This window comes from Chiloscyllium punctatum, unplaced genomic scaffold (genome assembly GCF_047496795.1).
Source record: "Chiloscyllium punctatum isolate Juve2018m unplaced genomic scaffold, sChiPun1.3 scaffold_260, whole genome shotgun sequence".
Taxonomy (NCBI): domain Eukaryota; kingdom Metazoa; phylum Chordata; class Chondrichthyes; order Orectolobiformes; family Hemiscylliidae; genus Chiloscyllium; species Chiloscyllium punctatum.
Window position 1 is genome coordinate 238,366 of NW_027309994.1, and position 19,683 is coordinate 258,048.

Consider the following 19,683-nt stretch of genomic DNA (forward strand, 5'->3'; position numbering starts at 1 on the left):
TCTAGCTCCATTTTCAAGTACCACCTTGTTGTTGATACGAATTAACTTTATGTCTTTATTTTCACAAGTTCCATGTGATCACAGGAATTTCCTGGAGCTTTCTCCATGAAGACAGATGGAAAGTAGCTGGTTAGTTTCTCTGACATTTCCTTGTTCCCCACAATAAATTCTCCCCTACCACATTTGGCCTTACTTTTGTTTTCTTTAGTACATGGATCGTAGATTTGAGCAGTCTGTGTGTTTCCTGTTTGTTTGTATTCATGTTCTTTCTGATTTCCTTCACACTTTCTTCGGCCTTCTTTTCGGAAAAGTAAATCTCTCAGAATGTTCAGGTTTCCACAATAGCTGGAATTCTTCTGAAGCTGCTTCCTTTGATTTAATGCAATCTTTAATTTCTTACATTAACCATCATTGAGTTACCTTCTCTTTCTTTGCTGTCTGTAACTTCGTGATATGTACATATTTTTCAGACTTTGCAGTATTTCGATCAATAATAACCATTGTTTGTCTCACACTAAATGTCATATTGTATTTGTCCAAATCACTTGACCCTCTAGCCTCCGGGAGTCCATGATATTTGAGGGTAAAGTTCGAAAATTGTATATTGTATGCAGCCGCCGTGTAAAGTACAACATATTAATGTCACTAATCCTCAAACGCTGCTTCACAGCAAGGTTAGTAATTAGTCCTTCTACCACACAACGCCAAATCCGAAATAACCTGCTCTCTAATTTGGTTCACAACATACTGTTCAACCTACCTAATATACACTTATGGAATTTATTTTTAATAGTATAAGCAATCATTTAATTAACGCAGTTTAGATGCAATTTTAGATCATCAGGGATTGCTGCAGTACCACAATATTTGCATATCTAATTTCCAGAGCAGAGGATGCACAAAATTTGCACAACAGTTTTGGTTTAGATATGTAAGGCAATAATTTTTGTTCCTCCTTGTTTGCAAGATCCACACAAACTGATTCTGAAGAATTTGAGGGATGTGTTCTGTCGTGTTATTTGTGATAGACGTGGGCAAGACGTTGGGGAGGCTCACCCCGATGCTGAGATGACCCATCAACACAGGACAAACATCAATAACCTTCCCTGCACTGCCACGATAAGTTTCTCCGTATTCTCTCTATTTCCTCACAGTCTCTGTATACGGTATAGCACCTGCCCCCAAAAAAGGCTCTTGCTCCACCACTCTCACTATTTCATGCAACACTCTCTTTCCTTCACTCTCTCTGTCACTGAAAGCAAATTGAGTTTGAATTTATTGTTTTGCTAACATCGAACCAGTGAGATGATTTAATTCTGGGGATATAAAAATGTAAATACTTTGAAAATTGAGGTGAGAGGAGATACCATCGAGACGGAAGAAGCCTGGGGGTCAACTATTTTGCACTACAAGAAATTAGGAAATTCTTTCTATCATAGATTTTTTTTTCTCATATGAAACATATTCACAATAAACAGAAATATGATGACCCAGGGAATTCATCAGCCGGAAGAGTTACTTCACAGAGGTCGGTAGCAGCTGTAAGGTTTTGAAATTAAGTTTATTTTATCTTCATAAATGTCTTATTGAAACAGCATATTGTTATAGAGTTTGGGGCAGATAATAAGCAGTTGTGTGTGTGGGGGGGGGTGTAGAGTTCTGAATAGTTGTCGTGTCATGTTCACTTTTAAAGTTAAAAAATAAATTGACGTTATTTTCTTTAAATAGTAAAATTTGAGAGTTCTCTGTCATTCATATTATAATTGATTACCAGGTGAGGTGAGCTTTTCTGGGGGTTTGGTTTAATTAACGGCCATGTTCACTGCCATATTGTCGCACTTGCAAAGACCAACAGAGAACAACAAAAAAGAAGAAATAAGTGTGAGAATATTAAATATGAAGTAAGCTAGTCATGTAAAGAAAGACTGTAAGAGCTTATTTCGATATATAAAATGCTAACGAGACGCAAAAAAATGTGCACTTGATCGCTAGAAATTGATACAGTAGAGATAATATTGTGGAACAAGGAAATGGCTGATGAGCTGAATAATTACGTCGGGTCAGTCTTCACACATTAAAATTGAATAGAATGTGTGCACAGAGGGTAAGGTGGCCATCACCAAGGATAAGGTGCTGGAAAAACTGAATGGCCTGACGGTAAGTAAATCACCTGGACGAGATCGACTACACTCCAGAGTTCTATGGGAGGTAGGTGCTGAGACAGTGGAAGCGTTAGTGGTGATCTTTCAGGAATCTATCGATTCAGGGAGATTCCCAGAGGACTGGAAAATCGCTAAAGTGGTACCTCTGTTTCAAAAAGGAGCAAGGCATATGACGCAAAATTATAGACTTATCAATTTAAACTTGGTCTGTGGGTAAGCTCCTGGAATCCATTGTGATGGAAGAGATTTTTGAACACTTGGATGTGGATGGTAAAGTATAACAAAGTTAGCATGGTTTCATCAAGGGGAAGTCATGCCTGAAAAGTCTGTTGGAAAACCTTGAGGACGTAAAGACCAGCTTCGAAAAAGGAAAGCCAATGGATGTCACCCACCTGGAATTCAAGGAGGTCTTTGACAATGTACCGATAGAAGGCTACTGAGTAAGGTCAGGGCCCATGGTGTTAGAGGCGAGGTACTGGCATGGACAGAGGTTTGGCTGCCTGGCAGGAAACAGAGTGCCGATAAAAGTGTCCATCCTAGAATGTCAGTCCGTGTCAAGTGATGTTCCATAAGGCTCAGTGCTGGAACCACAACTTTTTACTTTATACATTAACGATCCAGATGAAGGAACTGAAGGCATTCTGGCAACGTTTTAAGATGATACAAAAATAGGGACAGGTGACGGCGAACAGGCTGGGAGGCTCATGAAGGATTTGGACAGGTTAGTATAATTGGCAATGAAGTGGTAGGTGGAGTATAAAGTGTAAATTGGAGGAACAGACACTTTGATAGGAGGACTACAAACATGGACTACTTTCCAAATGGGCAGAAAATTCATATGTCTTGGGAGTCTTACTCCAGGACTTTCTCAATGTAAACTTGCAGGTTGATTCAGTAGTTAGGAAGGAAAATGCAGTGAATGCATTTATTTTGAAAGGATTTGAATTTAAAAGCAGGGACGTACTTCTGAGGCTCTATAAGGCATTGGTCAGACCACATTTGGAGTATTGTGCGCTGTTTGAGCCCCATATCTCTGAAAAGATGTGCTGTCCTTGGAAAAGGTTCACAGGATGTTCACGAGAATGGTCCCAGAAATGAAAAGTTTAACATATGAGAATGTTTGTGGACTCTGAGTCTGTTCTTGATGGAGTTCAGAGGGATTGGGTGGGGGGTGGGTCGGATTTAATTTAAACATACAGAATACTGAATGGCTGGGACAGTGTGGATGTTGAGAAGACTTCCACTTTTAGGAGACTCTGGGTAAAAACAATAACTGCAGATGCTGGAAACCAGATTCTGGATTAGTGGTGCTGGAAGAGCACAGCAGTTCAGGCAGCATCCGAGGAGCAGTAAAATTGACGTTTCGGGCAAAAGCCCTTCATCAGGAATACAGGCAGAGAGCCTGAAGGTCGAGAGATAAGTGAGAGAAGTTTGGGGGTGGGGACAAAGTAGCATAGAGTACAATAGGTACGTTGGGGAGGGGATGAAGGTGATAGGTCGGGGAGGGTAGAGTGGGTAGATGGAAAAGAAGATAGGCAGATAGGTCAAGTCATGGAGACAGGAGACTCTAGGAACCAAGGACACAACTTTAGAGTAGAGGGAACCCCTTTTAGAATGGAGATAAGGATAAACGTCTTCAGCCAGAACGTGGAGAATCTATGGAAATCATTTTTACAGAAGGCAGTGGTGGTCAGGTCATTGAGTATATTTAAGGGATAGGTAGGTCTTGAGTATCAAAGGGATCAAGGCTTACAGGGAGAAAGCAGGAGATTGTGGTTGAGGATCTTGTCAGCCATAACTGAATGGTGGATCAGACTCGATGGGCTGAATGTCCTAATTTCTGTTCCCATGTCCGATGATCTTATAGGCGTAAACCACAGTCTATTGCTCACCTCTTTCTTACTTTGTCACTCCTGACAGCAAAATGTGAGAGTAAAAAAATCCCTGAGTCATCTTTACCAAACGTTGAAGATTCCTGTTGAGGATTCATGGGAAGGAAAGGCAATTCTACCAAACCAACTGTTCCAGGAAGAAGTCTCACACCAGCAGCTTGTTTGAGTAGTATAACCTCGGAGACAAAATAGCAGTTGGGACACATGATCACATTTCCTTTTGTTATGAGTTGAACTACTATGAAACTCTGGAAATCTTCCTTTATTATTCTTTGTCTTAAGACATGTGCATTGGTGTATGTGTCTGTACGCGTGTGACTCTGTGTCTCACATTTTTCGAGAAAATGACCGAAGTAACACTTCAAATTTGTTGTAACCAGTGGAGAAGTGAGGCTGGAAAAGTAAACATTGACTCTCCAACATTGGTCGGAGCAGGAACGAGAAATTCTCACGGGCTGTTCAAATGGGAATTCTCTTCCCCAGAAGTTTATTCCCAAGATGGCAGCTCAACACTACGACTTCCAGAGTAATTAGACATGGTCCATAAATGTTGGTCTATCAACAACACTCACGTTCCATGAACAAATCAAAAAATGATAAACTGCAGCAGAATTTTCCGGGTCCTTAAGGGGGAGGGGGAGCAGCCTGAAGTCGTGGTCCATATTGGCACCAATGACATAGGTAGGAGTGCTGAGGATGTTAGACAGGCTTTTAGGGAGCTAGGTTGGAAGCTCAGAGTTAGAACGAACAGAGTTGTTGTCTCTGGTTTGTTACCCGTGCCACGTGATAGAGAGTCGAGGAATAGGGAGAGAGAAGAGTTAAATGCGTGGCTACAGGGATGGTGCAGGAGGGAGGGATTTCGGTATTTGGATAACTGGGGTTCTTTCTGGGGAAGGTGGGACCTCTATAGACAGGATGGTCTGCACCTGAACCTGAGGGGCACCAGTATCCTTGGGGGGAGGTTTGCTAGTGCTCTTGGGGGGGGTTTAAACTAACTCTGCAGGGGCATGGGAACCCAGACTGTAACTTTAGGGTGCAGGACCTGGAGTGTAGGGAGGGTAGGAATATGGTATCAATCTTAAAGGATCGTGCCTGTAAACAGAAGAGTGGCTTGAAGTGTGTATACTTTAATGCCAGAAGTATACGAAATAAGGTAGGTGAACTCGCAGCGTGGGTTGGTACCTGGGACTTCGATGTTGTGGCTATTACGGAGACATGGCTAGATCAGGGACAGGATTGGCTGTTGCAGGTTCCAGGGTTTAAATGTTTTAGTAGGGTCAGAGGTGGGGGTAAAAGAGGGGGGGGTGTGGCTTTGCTTGTCAAAGATAGTATTACAGCGGTGGAAAGGAAGATGGATGAAGATTTGCCATCTGAGGTAGTTTGGGTTGAGGTTAGGAATAGGAGAGGTGAGGTCACCCTGTTAGGAGTCTTTTACAGGCCTCCTAATAGTCCTAGAATCGTTGAAGAAAGGATTGCGAAGATGATTCAGGAGAAGAGTGACAGTAATAGGGTGATTGTTATGGGAGACTTTAACTTTCCTGATATTGATTGGGAAAGCTATAGCTCAAGTTCGTTAGATGGGTCAGTGTTTGTGCAATGTGTGCAGGAGAGTTTCCTGACACAATATGTAGATAAGCCAACAAGAGGTGAGGCCATACTGGATTTGGTTCTGGGTAACGAACCAGGCCAGGTATTAGAACTAGAGGTAGGTGAGCACTTTGGGGACAGTGACCACAATTCGGTGATTTTTACTCTAGTGATGGAGAGGGATAAGTGTGTACTACAGGGCAAGAGTTATAGCTGGGGGCAGGGAAATTATGATGCGTTGAGGCATGACTTAGGATGTGTGGAATGGAAAAGTAGATTCCAAGGCAAGAGCGTAATTGATATGTGGAACTTGTTCAAGGAGCAACTATTGAGTGTCCTTGATAAGTACGTACCTATCAGGCAGGGAGGAAAGGGTCGTGTGAAGGAGCCGTGGTTTAATAAGGAGTTGGAATCCCTTGTTAAATGGAAGAGGGCGGCCTTTGTAAAGATGAGGCGTGAAGGTTCAATAGGGGCAATTGAGAGTTATAAGGTAGCCCGGAAGGACCTGAAGAGAGAGCTAAGAGCAGCAAGGAGGGGACATGAAAGGTCCTTAGTTGGTAGGATTAGGGAAAACCCTAAGGCTTTCTATAGGTATGTTAGGAATAAAAGAATGACTAGGGAAGGAATAGGTCCAATCAAGGATAGTAATGGGAAGTTGCGTGTGGAGGCTGAAGAGATTGGGGAGGCGCTGAATGAATACTTTTCGTCAGTATTCACTCAGGAACAGGACATTGTTGTCGATATGAATACTGAGGCACGAATAAGTAGAATGGATGGCTTTGAGATATGTAGAGAAGAGGTGTTGGAAATTCTGGCAAGGGTGAAAATAGATAAGTCCCCTGGGCCTGATTGCATTTATCCTAGGATTCTCTGGGAAGCAAGGGAGGAGATTGCAGAGCCATTGGCCTTGATTTTTGTGTCCTCTTTGTCTACAGGAGTAGTGCCAGAGGACTGGAGGCTAGCAAACGTGGTTCCCTTGTTCAAGAAGGGGAGTAGGGATAATCCTAGTAACTATAGGCCAGTGAGTCTCACTTCTGTTGTGGGCAAAGTCTTAGAGAGAATTATAAGGGATAGGATTTATGCACATCTGGATAAGAATGATGTGATCAAGGATAGTCAGCATGGTTTTGTGAAGGGCAGGTCGTGCCTCACAAACCTTATTGAATTCTTTGAGAAGGTGACGAAGGAGGTAGATGAGGGGAAAGCGGTAGATGTAGTATATATGGATTTTAGTAAGGCGTTTGATAAGGTCCCCCATGGTAGGCTACTGCAGAAAATACAGAGATATGGCATTGAGGGTGAGTTGGAGGTTTGGATTAGGAATTGGCTCTCTGGAAGAAGACAGAGGGTAGTAGTTGATGGCAAAGATTCATCTTGGAGTGCCGTCACTAGTGGTGTTCCGCAAGGATCTGTTTTGGGACCATTGCTGTTTGTCATTTTTATAAATGACCTGGAGGAAGGGTTAGAAGGTTGGGTGAGCAAGTTTGCGGATGATACGAAAGTCGGAGGAGTTGTAGACAGTGAGGAAGGATATGGCAGGTTACAGCGGGATATAGAGAAGCTGCAGAGCTGGGCAGAAAGGTGGCAAATGGAGTTCAATGTAGCTAAGTGTGAAGTGATTCACTTTGGTAAGAGTAATAAAAAGATGGATTACTGGGCTAATGGTAGACTACTTGGTAGTGTGGAAGAGCAGAGGGATCTTGGTGTCCTAGTACACAGATCTCTGAAAGTTGCCACCCAGGTAAATAGTGCAGTGAAGAAGGCATATGGCGTACTGGCTTTTATTGGTAGAGGAATTGAGTTCCGGAGTCCTGAGGTCATGCTGCAGTTGTATAAGACTCTGGTGCGGCCGCTTCTGGAATATTGTGTGCAGTTTTGGTCGCCATACTATAGGAAGGATGTGGAGGCACTGGAACGGGTGCAGAGGAGGTTTACCAGGATGTTGCCTGGTATGGTAGGAAGATCCTATGAGGAAAGGCTGAGGCACTTGGGGTTGTTTTCTTTGGAGAAAAGAAGGTTTAGGGGTGATTTGATAGAGGTGTACAAGATGATTAGGGGGTTAGATAGGGTTGACAGTGAGAACCTTTTTCCGCGTATGGAGTCAGCTATTACAAGGGGGCATAGCTTTAAATTAAGGGGGGGTAGATATAGGACTGATGTTAGGGGTAGGTTCTTCACTCAGCGAGTCGTAAGATCATGGAATGCCCTGCCAGTAGCAGTAGTGGACTCTCCCACTTTATGGGTATTTAAGCGGGCATTGGATAGGTATATGGAGGATAGTGGGTTAGTGTAGGTTAGGTGGGCTTTGATCGGCGCAACATCGAGGGCCGAAGGGCCTGTACTGCGCTGTATTGTTCTATGTTCTATGTTCTATGTTCTAATTGATTGAATTGGAGCAATAATGATAGAGAAATGCCTGTTGCCTTCCAGAATTGTGCTGCTTGAGTATTTGACTTTGTGCAGTTTCCCAGTATTGTGCCTGGTTGTTTGCATTTGTTGAATGTTGAGTTTGTTCAATATTTGACAGACATGTGAATGGAGGAAAATTGTGTATAGACAGAATCGTGCTGCGGAAACCACAATAAGATCAGCCATGATCTTACTGTCTGGTCGAGCAATGTCAAGGTGTCTAATGACTCACTCCTGCTCCTCAGTGCTATGTTCCTAAGTTCCATTCAGTCCTGAAAACCACCTGAAAAGGAGCAGATAGAGACCACTTGCTCCAAATACCTGGACTTCAGTAACACAGGATGTCATTCAGTCAATCAACACTGTGTGGTTTGGTGTGGGTTGGAATTTGTGAAGGGAAATCCAGGCTGGGTACGAAAGGAGCCTCCCACCTCTTTACAGAGTTTCTCCTCTCTGCAAGTGGTGTTTCATTTCTTGGCCATGTTATAGATCCAGATTCACTGTGAAATCGGGCCCATATCTTTCCCAGAGATGGCTCAGAAAATACTTTTCTCTCAGTGTCCTCTACATTCAATAACATCACTTCGAGGTAAATTCCAACCATTCACTTTCCAAAGAGAGAATATAAGAACATAAGAAACAGGAGTAGGTAATTCTGATGCTCACAGCATTGTATGCGATCATGGCTGACCTACTGTTGGCATTAATTCCTCTTTAATGACCAGTTCTTCAAACCCCTCAGCTCTCCGACTGGTCAAACATCCATCTACCTCCTCTTTAAATACTTGCAGTGAAATAGCTGTCCTAACTTTCTAAACCTGAGAATTCCTGACATTCACTACCTCTGTGAGAAGAAAACACTCTCCACACAGATACCATCACATATTAGCATTAACAAAAGGGGTTAACTGAACTGCTCAGGTAACAGAGAATGACCCTGAAATCAAGGCAGGATTTAGCTGAAGACTTTTTCCTCGAAGCACGTAAATACCCAGAATCATACATCCCGAGTAAAATTTAAATTACAAGCCATGGAATTCATCATCTTCTCAGTGTCTGTGTACAGCATAACGAGTGATTGTCCATCACCATCAAATTTAAATTTAATTACATCATCGTCTCTGACAGTGCTACAGATTAACCTTCACTTACTCCTCTTTTACCGTCGCCCAGGGATTAGTCTGGTGAAATTCCTTTCAACTGTCTCTATTGCAATGAGATCACTCGATTCAATGGAGAAAAAAAATCTGTCCATAATACCCCAAATACTGCCTCAAAAACACTCTCAGTGATGATCACAATAATTTATTTCCCTCACTTCACGGTCGCCGTATCTTTATTATGACATTAAAACCCATTCATTCTCTATGTACTGCCATCGATGTGGAATTTAAAAGTTCCTTACATCTGTATGTCATCATCAGTAAATCCAACACCAGAGGTGCCTGGGGAGATGAACATCACTCTTGGGGAGAGACTCAGTCAGAAAGATTGCAGTTGAAATAGGGAATGGTCATCTACTTGAATGGAAATGAAGGGTAGGAAGAAGGAAAACAGGCAGAGGAAGGGAGATAACTTTACATTTGTTCTTCCCTCATGGTATGTGTGCAGTCCTGACAAGGCCAGTTTGTTATGCTGATCTTAAACTGTGATGGGCCTTTGTTTTCACACAAATGATAATGGTCTCACTTCAATTACATAAAGTTCCTTCATGATATATCAACAGATTAGTATATTGTTCCTCTAGATTATGCGTCAATGATTTAAGCAGCTTGCAGTATCGGCCTGTCTGACAGGTTCTGTGCAATGAATAAGTTCACCATACCCAAGAGCAATTATTCTGCAACTGACATGTGGTTAGAAGGGACATGATAAGCTGTATCCAGACTTAACAAAGGCACAATTGATGGTTTATTCAGAAGATGCACTGACGTTGGGGAGGAGATGGTTTTATCATGATCGTGGTATTGGACGGGATTAGTGAGTGGGGAGAATATAGAAATGTAGATCTGTGCAGGACTAGAAAGATTATAGAATTTGAGAACAGTCTGGTTCCTCTGCGCATATTGGTGAGCAATTTGTCATGAGTAATTTGCACGTTATAATTTGTGAGGAATGGAATATTTCATTGGAATTGCAAATAATGACGTCCACCTTTCTAAATTTTAAATAATATGAGCAGCAATTCAAATTAACCTGGCTTTATGAACAGATAGAATGACTTACCATGAACAGCATCTATAGCGAGGATGCGATAATAACCAGCTTGAATAATCATCGATACATCTTAGATCAGCAAAACTAATGAGATCCAAGGTTGAGAAAGCCAGTAAAGACCCTCGGATAAACTCCTGTCCATTGTTGGAACATTCCAGTCTAATGTTCTCAGATTCTGATCCATTGTTGGAACATTCCATTCGAATGTTCTCAGATTCGGATCTCTCCTTCCCCTCTCTCTAGATTTGCTGATCCCTGATAGTGCTGTCGGTGATGCTCCCGCTGAAACTATAGGATAGCACATTGAACTGATTCCCTAATTAATAGAAGAGGAAAGCCCTCCAGTTACACATTTAGGATCTACAGAGTTAAAAATCACACAATACCAGGTTATAGTCCAACAGGTTTAATTGGAAGCACACTTGCTTTCAGAGCGACGCTCCTTCATCAGGTGATAGTGGAGGGCTCGATCCTAACACAGAATTTATAGCAAAAATTTACAGTGTGATGTAACTGAAATTATACATTGAAAAATTGTGTGCCTGTTAAGCCTTGCATCTGTTAGAATACAGTGATACTTTCACTTCTGTCATGTGTAAATCACAAAACCTCGGCCCGTCAGAGGCTGATAGCTAAGTTCGGTTCACATAGGGAGGGCCTCAATCGGGACCTTGGGTTCTTGTCACATTACAGCTGATCACAATTGCACTACATGCACACACAGATATTCCTACACACACACACACTCACATACACACGGACACAGGTACACACAGACGCACACACACACGCTCACACACACCCTTATAGACACACACACTCCCACACTCACACATGCACCCCCTCACACATTTGAGATACTCTGCACTCAATACACACACACACATTCTCACACTCACAACCCCCACCCCAGACAGACACACACACACACACAGACAGACAGACAAAGACGCACACGTACACATATATTTTGTGGGGGGAATTTGTACTTGCAGAGGTACATTGTACTTTGCTCAAAAACTGCATGCATTCATCTACAACTCTGAGCTCAAAAACTACATGGATTTATGTAAACGTCCGTTATCTCACTTTTTAGATTAGAATCAATCTAAACATCAGGTCATAGACAGAGAACACAGGGGGACAACACCTTCAACATATTGTCTAGCTATCACCATTATTAACAGGTAACCTGACAATGCAACTTATTAAAAAAGGGTTTTGTGATTTACACATGAAAGAAGTGTATCACTGTATTCTAACAGATGCAAGGCTTAACAGACAATCAATTTTTCAATGTAGAATTTCAGTTACATCACACTGCAAATTTTTGCAATAAATTCTGTGTTAGGATCGAGCCCTCCACTATCACCTGATGAAGGAGCGTCGCTCCGAAAGCTATTGTACTTTCAATTAACCCTGTTGGACTATAACCTGGTGTTGTGTGATTTTTAACTTTGTAAACCCCAGTCCAACACCGGCATCAGCAAATCAGGATCCATTCGGACTGACATCAATCACAATCGCTGAACAAATATCTCCAGTTCGCCCATTTCAATTTAATACTGGATTAGTGGTGCTGGAAGAGCACAGCAGTTCAGGCAGCATCCAACGAGCAGCGAAATCGACGTTTCGGGCAAAAGCCCTTCATCAGGAATAAAGGCAGTGAGCCTGAAGCATGGAGAGATAAGCTTATCTCTCCATGCTTCAGGCTCACTGCCTTTATTCCTGATGAAGGGCTTTTGCCCGAAACGTCGATTTCGCTGCTCGTTGGATGCCGCCTGAACTGCTGTGCTCTTCCAGCACCACTAATCCAGTATTTGCTTTCCAGCATCTGCAGTCATTGTTTGTACCCCATTTCAATGTAATACTTCTCTTTTTTTAAAAGCACGATTAAAATTTACACATTCTGGATGGGATATGTGGGGGTGAGAGAGGGAACAAATGTTAGGGTTGGTAGAGCAATCATGTGTAAGCATTCAATCTGCCTTGGATATGGGAGCAATGCTAGAGGCTTATCAAAACATAAGCATGCTTCTCAGTTTATAAATTGAAGCATACGTTCTTTAACGAATGATCAGGCATTACAATATCAGTAAAAGATTGAGAGAACTTTTATCGTGCATGATCTGAGAAGAAAATATCCCTAAGAAGACGTGCGGTTACAACAGACACCGACATGGTTATGTTAACAGGGAATTGAACCTAAGAGATAATGGGGACTGCAGCTGTTTGATGATTCAGTGTAGGTAAAGCATGGCGGTGGAAAAGGCACAGTAAGTCAGGAAACATCCGAGGAGCAAAAGAGTCGACGTTTCAGGCAGAACCCTTCTTCAGGGCTGGCAAGGAGAAAGGAGGCTTTGAGAAAATGGGTGATGGGATGAGACTGGGGGAAAGGTAAGTGATAGGTGAGCAAAGGTAGGAGGTGATAGTGATAGATTGGTGAGGAGTGTAGAATGGAGCGGTGGGAAAGAAGATGGACATTAGGTTTCCTCAGGAAGGCAGATGTGAGTCCGGAGGTTGGATCTGTGATCTGGGTTAGCCAGGGGAGATTTGTAAATCAGTGAATCCAATGTTCATTCCGTGTTTTTGCTGCCTTCTGAGGCAGAAGATGAGGTGTTACTGGTAACATCCTGGAAAATATCTTCTGAACCCTCTCCAGCATAATAATCTCCTTCCTATAACAGAACTGCACACAGTACTTCATAAGAGGCTTTATCAATGTCCTGCACAATCTCAGCATGACCTCCCAACTTCTCACCACAAAGGTCTGAGCAATGAAGTAATCTTAAACACCCTGCGTCACAAACTTCAAAGAATTATACCTGCACCCCGGGTCACTCTTTCCTACATAACTATCAAAACCCAGCATTAATTGTGTAAGCCCTCCCCTTGTTTGTTTTACCAAAATGCAATATTTCACATGTATCCATGTTAAGACCCATCTGCCACATCTCAGCCCACTGAGTGACATTACTGCCCCCTCACACTCCCCCTTCGGATTAAAACGACAATCCCCTCTCCAGAAGGCCTACAGACACCAACCTTGTGTTTCCCAAAGACCCAGAGCTTGGTTTGCCTTGTGCAGGCAGAAGGAGGAGTCGATAAGGAGAAGCTGGCAAGGCAACAGTTGCCTTATATCAATTAATGATTTTAGGAAGAGGGAAGCCACATATTAGAGATTTGAAATAGTGACTGGTGTTTTGGGCCCAGAATTGTGCTCCTTCCTCGTCTCTGGTGTTCAGTATTGATATCGACTCGAGATCCTTCATAGTGCAGAGTGTGTTGCAGGATTTCGTTCCCTAATATAGCAGACTACTGATAATAACTACTAAAACCGAAAATCATAGCCAAGCAATTAAAGTTGTTCATAGTTTATCTCAATGGCACAGCGAATGCACTCAACATCCAATAATTGAGGCTAATAACTTGTACTTGGTTTCAATGAGAAATCTCCCCTGTAAAATTCGGTAATGTTAATCAGAATTTAATAAATCCATACACTTCAAATATGACCCGAAATCTGGGCATGATTTAGGCCTTGTTTAATGGATGGTGCCCACCTTTCCGCGCTGGAGCTCTGGAGTCGATTCCAGTCCATGACTGTCTGATAGAGCCTCATCTCTGGAGAAGGTGGTGTGTATTCATGTCATGTGGTGTGTATCACAGCATGTCATAACAGGCTGATGAACAAACACACAGGAGCATCATGTTGCAGCTTTAGGGGCTAATGCTGAATGATGGTAGTGTCCCTGTCACTGTTCTGAAAATTCTAGTTTTAAATCCCACAGAGCTATTTCATAATGTGTTTGAACAAGTTGATTAAACTTTTTTGTAATCGTGCCTTTTTGGAGAAGGGAGAGGTAAGACTATTGAATTTGAGAATTTCGACCCAGGATGACTGAAAGCACAACCAATCGTCTTGATCAGAGTCACATTTTCACTTTCTAGAGGTTTATAGAATTATTAGGGGCATGGATAGGGTGAGTGGTCAAGTTCTTTCCAACCAGGGTAGGAGAGTCTAAAACTAGAAGGCATGGGTTTAAGGTGGGAAGAGAAGGATTTGAAAGACAATGAAGGGTAACTTTATTTTCCTGCAGAGGATGGTGCTTCTATGGAATAAGCTGCCAGAAGAACTGTTGGAGGCTGGAGCAATTGCAGCATTTAAAAGGCAACTGGGTGGCTATATGAATAGTGGGATATGGGCCAAACGTTGGCAAACGGGACTGGATTAATTTAGAATATTTGGATGGGATGAACGAGTTGTAGGTTCTCTTTCCCTGTTGTACATCTCTACGAATCATTGATTTAATTAATGAAGATCTCTTTGCAATCTTCAATTGTTCTCCATTATGCAAGCACTGTCCACTATACACCCAAACCTGATGTCATCTGCAAAGTTGCCAAATGTACCATCTATAATTCTCATCTAAATCATTCTTATAAATAACAAACAAAAGTGAACCAACAATTTTGCCTGTGGATCATCACTGTTCACTGGCTTCCAGTTCGAAAAGCAACCATCCACGACCACCCTGTCTCCTGCCATTAAACAGATATAAACAGAAACACAAACACAAACACACACACACACAAACACACACAAGCACACACACAAACACACACAAGCACACAATCATCCATATAGAGACACAGACACAACCATGTCTTTCAGACCAAAGGTCGGTAAAGTTGGATTAAAACAAATGATCAAGAGTTACAGTGAGAAGGTAGGAGAATTGTATTGAGAAACACATCCGATAGGATGAAATAGCAAAGAAGATTTGATGGGCCAAATGGCCTAATTCTAATTTCCTATGCTCTGTGGACTGACGTTGTCAGGAATATTTTCCCAAGGGTGAAGTAGAAGCTAAGTTAGATAAATACTTGACTAAACAGTCAATGGGACTGTGGGATAGGTTTGAGGGGCTAAATGGTCTATGTGTGTTCCTATTTGCTGTGCCATTTTTTCCGAAAAGATGAGATGACTTGCAGTGAGGTTAACACGCTATGAACTGAAAGAAATCTCCCATTTCCATTTGAGATAACGTTGTTCCTTCCTCCTTTGGATGTGCGATTGTGGCGTTCCCTTCCCCCGAGAACAGTGAAATCTGGGTTATTGAGGATATTCAAGGTCGACCTTGACTGAACTTTGATTGACAGGGGAGTCGATGTTTATTGGGAACAGACAGGAGAGGGGGTGTTCAGCTACAATCAGACCAGCCATGATGTTTCTAAATCAAGCAGCAGGCTGGAGGGGCCGAATGGCAACTACTGCTCCTATCTCACACGTTGTTCTGTCAATTCACCCCTCGAGGTTGACACAGAGGGAGAGAAAGATCCCATTCCGCCAGTCAGCATCGTGACAATACAGCAGGGGGAGGCCATACTGCACCTCCATGGTGTTCGACAGTAATAGAATGAAGTATTTAAATCATTTCAGGAAATTACACAGCGCAGAGGATGCCATATAACCATTCTGTTATGCAGAAGCAGGGATGTCCTGGGTAGCTGTCAAGGAATACAGAGTGGTAATCATTACTCATTTTGTGTTTGGAAAGCTGTAACTAGTGGAATTCTTCAGTGACGTGTGTGAGGTCATCAGCAAATTACAATCCATTCCAATGAATTGGATGAAGGGGATGCAGCTCAGTTTGCTCATGCACAAGGATAGTCATTCAATACGATGTCAAATGGAGACAGAGCGCCTGCAATTGGATACAGACAGGTGGAGGGCAGATCATCTGCAATGGGATACAGACGGGGGAGGCAGAGTGTATGCAATGGGATACGGACATGGGATGGCAGCGCGTCTGTAGTTGGGATACAGACGAGAAGGGCAGGGCGTCTGCAGTAGCATACAGACGGGGCAGACAGAGCATCTGCAATAGGATACAGACAGTGGAGGCAAGACTGTCTGCAATGGGATACAGATAATGTGATGGTAGGGCGTCTGCAGTGGAATACAGATGGGGATGGCAAAGCGTCTGCAATGGGATACAGATGGGGGAGACAGAGAATCTGCAATAGGATACAGACAGGATGAGGCAGAGCGTCTGCAATGGGACACAGACACGAGGAGGGCAGAGCGTCTGCAATTGGATACAGACGGGGGAAGGCATAGAGTCTGCAATGAGATACAGACAGAGGGAGGGCAGAGAGTCTGCAATGGGATACAGACTGGGGGCGTTCAGAGCATCAAGCAATGGTATACAGACAGATGGAGGGCAGAGTGTCTGCAATGGGACACAGACTGTGAGAGGTCAGAGCATCAAGCAATGGCATCCAGACAGAGGACAGTTGTGAGCAAACCTTCAACAGAAAAAAAATAACAGCTCAACATATATGTGATGAGAATTTTCTGATTTGGGGAAAAGACAAAACAGCAGAAAATTATTTAAACGTAAGGAGAATGCAGAACTCAGTGGTACAGAGAGATTTGTGTGTCATACGACATGAATGACATCAAATTACTCTGAAGATGCAGCAAGAGATTTGGAAGGTAAATGGAATGATTCTGGTTCGTGCAAGGGGGGTTGGGTATGATCTTAGCGATGTATTTTTCTGCATCAGTACAGGGCATTGCTGAGATCACATCTGATGTATTATGTGTCGTTATAATTGCCTAAACTGAAAAAAAAACAAAATTGCTTTCGAAACGTTTCAAAGATTTTTTTCTCTTTACTCATTCTTGGGAAGAAGGCATTACGTTATGAAGAATTAACAGTTCAGTCTGAGAATGAGGGTCGTTTTATTGACCATATAAGTTCTTGAGAAGAGTGTAGTTGATGAATACCGGATGGATATTTCTTCTTGTGTGGGAGAATTAAACTGGGGAAATACTAGAAGAATAAGTCAGTTTCAAAGGAAAGGTCATTGGAATGAAAAATTGAACTCTGATTTCTCTTCATACATGCTGCAAGACAGGCTGAGCTTTTTCAGCAATTTCTGTATTTGTTTAAGAATAAAACATATTCATCTTAACACAGATATTGGGAAGACATAAAATGCCTGTTTTTACATTTTGCAGGCACATATTAACACATCTTCAAAAAAAGCAGGGCAATTTATTGTTAATGAATTGATTCTGTGTACGCCACCAGCAATAATGCACTGACCTGGAGTCGAGAATGTGATGGAGTCATATAGATCGGAGAATGTTTAAGGAGAGCTCACATGGTCCATTTTGGGGACTGACAATGTAACTGATTTAACTTCATGATGGAAAAATGTAGGCTATCTGTGAAGGGGTAATCTATTGCTAATTTTCTGTTTCACTGTCACTCATCACAGTAATGTGTGGGAGTGAAAAAAAAAGCACAGTCTTACTTCCCACTCATGGAGGATTCCTGATGAAGATTCTTTGATATCTGCCCACTGCCTGAATCAAAGCTATTCAGCTACATCCAACTGTTTCAGGAAGACATCCCATTGCCAAAAGGTTGTGCGAGCAGAATAACTTCAGAAATTATTGTTCAAACACGACAGTGAGGGAAACAGACAGGAGATTCTGTTGCGAATTGGGGATGGTGTGTAGCCTCTCACATGCCAGGGTCCAGAATGTCTCAGAGCGGCTTCAGAACGTTCTCACCGGGGCGGGGGAAGCAGCCAGAAGTCATCGTGCACATTGGTACAAATGACACAGGTAGTAATAGTAATGAGGACCTGCAGAGTGATTATAGAAATTGAGGGAAAAGGATAAAAGACAGGACCAGGTCAGTGGTAATATTCGGTTTACTTCCAGTGCTAGTGAGGGTAAGAACAAAAGGATATGGCAGATAAATGTGTGGTTAAAGAATTGTTGCAGGGGACAGAGAGTTTTGGATCACTGGGTTCAGTTGTGTGGCAGCGGTGACCTGTTCAGGAAGGACAGGTTTTACCTGAACTGGAAGGGGACCAGTATCCAAGCAGGCAGGTTTGCAACTGCTGCAAGGGAGGGTTTCAACTAGATTGGCTGGCGTTGGGGAAGGATGGGATCCTCAACAGCAGGGATGCAAGTGTGAGGCTGGAAGGAGATGAGGTAATCTGAAACAGTAAAGTGAAGGGACAGGTCAGGCTGGAACACGACAGGGAGCAAAGAATGCTTGTTGGATTAAATCGCAACTGTTTCAATGCAAGATGACTGACAGGTAAGGCCGATAAACTCAGGCCAAGGATAGGTACGTGAGACTAGGATATTATGGGCATGACATGTACATGGCTAAGGGAGGGACAGCATTGGCAGCTTAATGTAACAGGGACAGAGATGGCGGAAGGAGGGGCTGGGGAGTTTCATTTTTGATTAAGGCGAGTATCACAGCAGTGATCAGAGATAAAATAACAGATGAATTATCCTGTGAGGATTTGTCGGAGGATATAAGAAATAAGAAGGGAATGGTGATAGAATTTGAATTGTACTATAGGCCCCCAAATAGTAAACGAGGAATTGGGGAACAAAAATATGCAGTCAGATTGAGGAGACTTGCAGGCAAATAGGATTGCATTAGTAGGAAATTTTAATTTTCCTAACATAGACTGGGAATGACATAGAATTAACGACTGAGATGGGGTGTACCTATTGTGTTCAGAATAGTTTCCTCAAGCAGTAAGTAGAGGGTGCAAGAACAAAACTGCTCCACATGTTCAAGTTCAAACTTGGGGCAAGGTGAATTTTGATGGAATTAGACAGGAGATGGAAGGGGTTGGTTGGAGGAGTTTGTTTGCAGGCGAAGGGACCTCTTGCAAGTGGGAGGACTTTAAAAGTGAAATGTACAGTGTTCAAGGTCTATATGTTCCTGTGAGGGTAAAAGGCAAGGTTAACAAGAATAGGGAACGCTGGACGTCAGGACATATTGAGGCTTTGACCAGCAAAAAGGCGGTGTGGCTCAGGTCCAGGCAGCTGGATTGAGGGAATCCCTGGAGGTATGCAGGGGATACAGGAGTTTACTGAAGCAGGAATTCAGGCGGGCGAAAAGGGGGCACCAGGTAGCCTTGGCTGAGAAGGTTAGGGTGAATCCAAAGAGTTTCTTTAAGTATATTAAAGTAAAAAGAATAACTAAATGAGAATATGACCCCTCAAGGTCCAAAGCGGATGTCTAGAACCGTAGGAGATGTGTGAGATTCTCAATGAATATTTCTCCTCTGTCTGTACCGTAGAAAAATACATGAAGTCTTGGGAGGTTAACGAAGGTCGTGGTGATATCTTGGGGTGAGTCAATATCACAGGAGAAACGTGTTGGATGCATTAGAATGTATGTAGATGGATAAATCTCCTGTTCCTAAACAGATGGATCCAAGAACACTGTAAAAGCCTACAGAAGAAACTACGGAGACCCTGGTTGATATTTTTGCATCATCGTTAGCTACAAGTTAGGTTTCAGAATATTGGAGAGTATTAAATGTTGTGCCATTATTCAAAAAGAGAAGCAAAGAAAAAT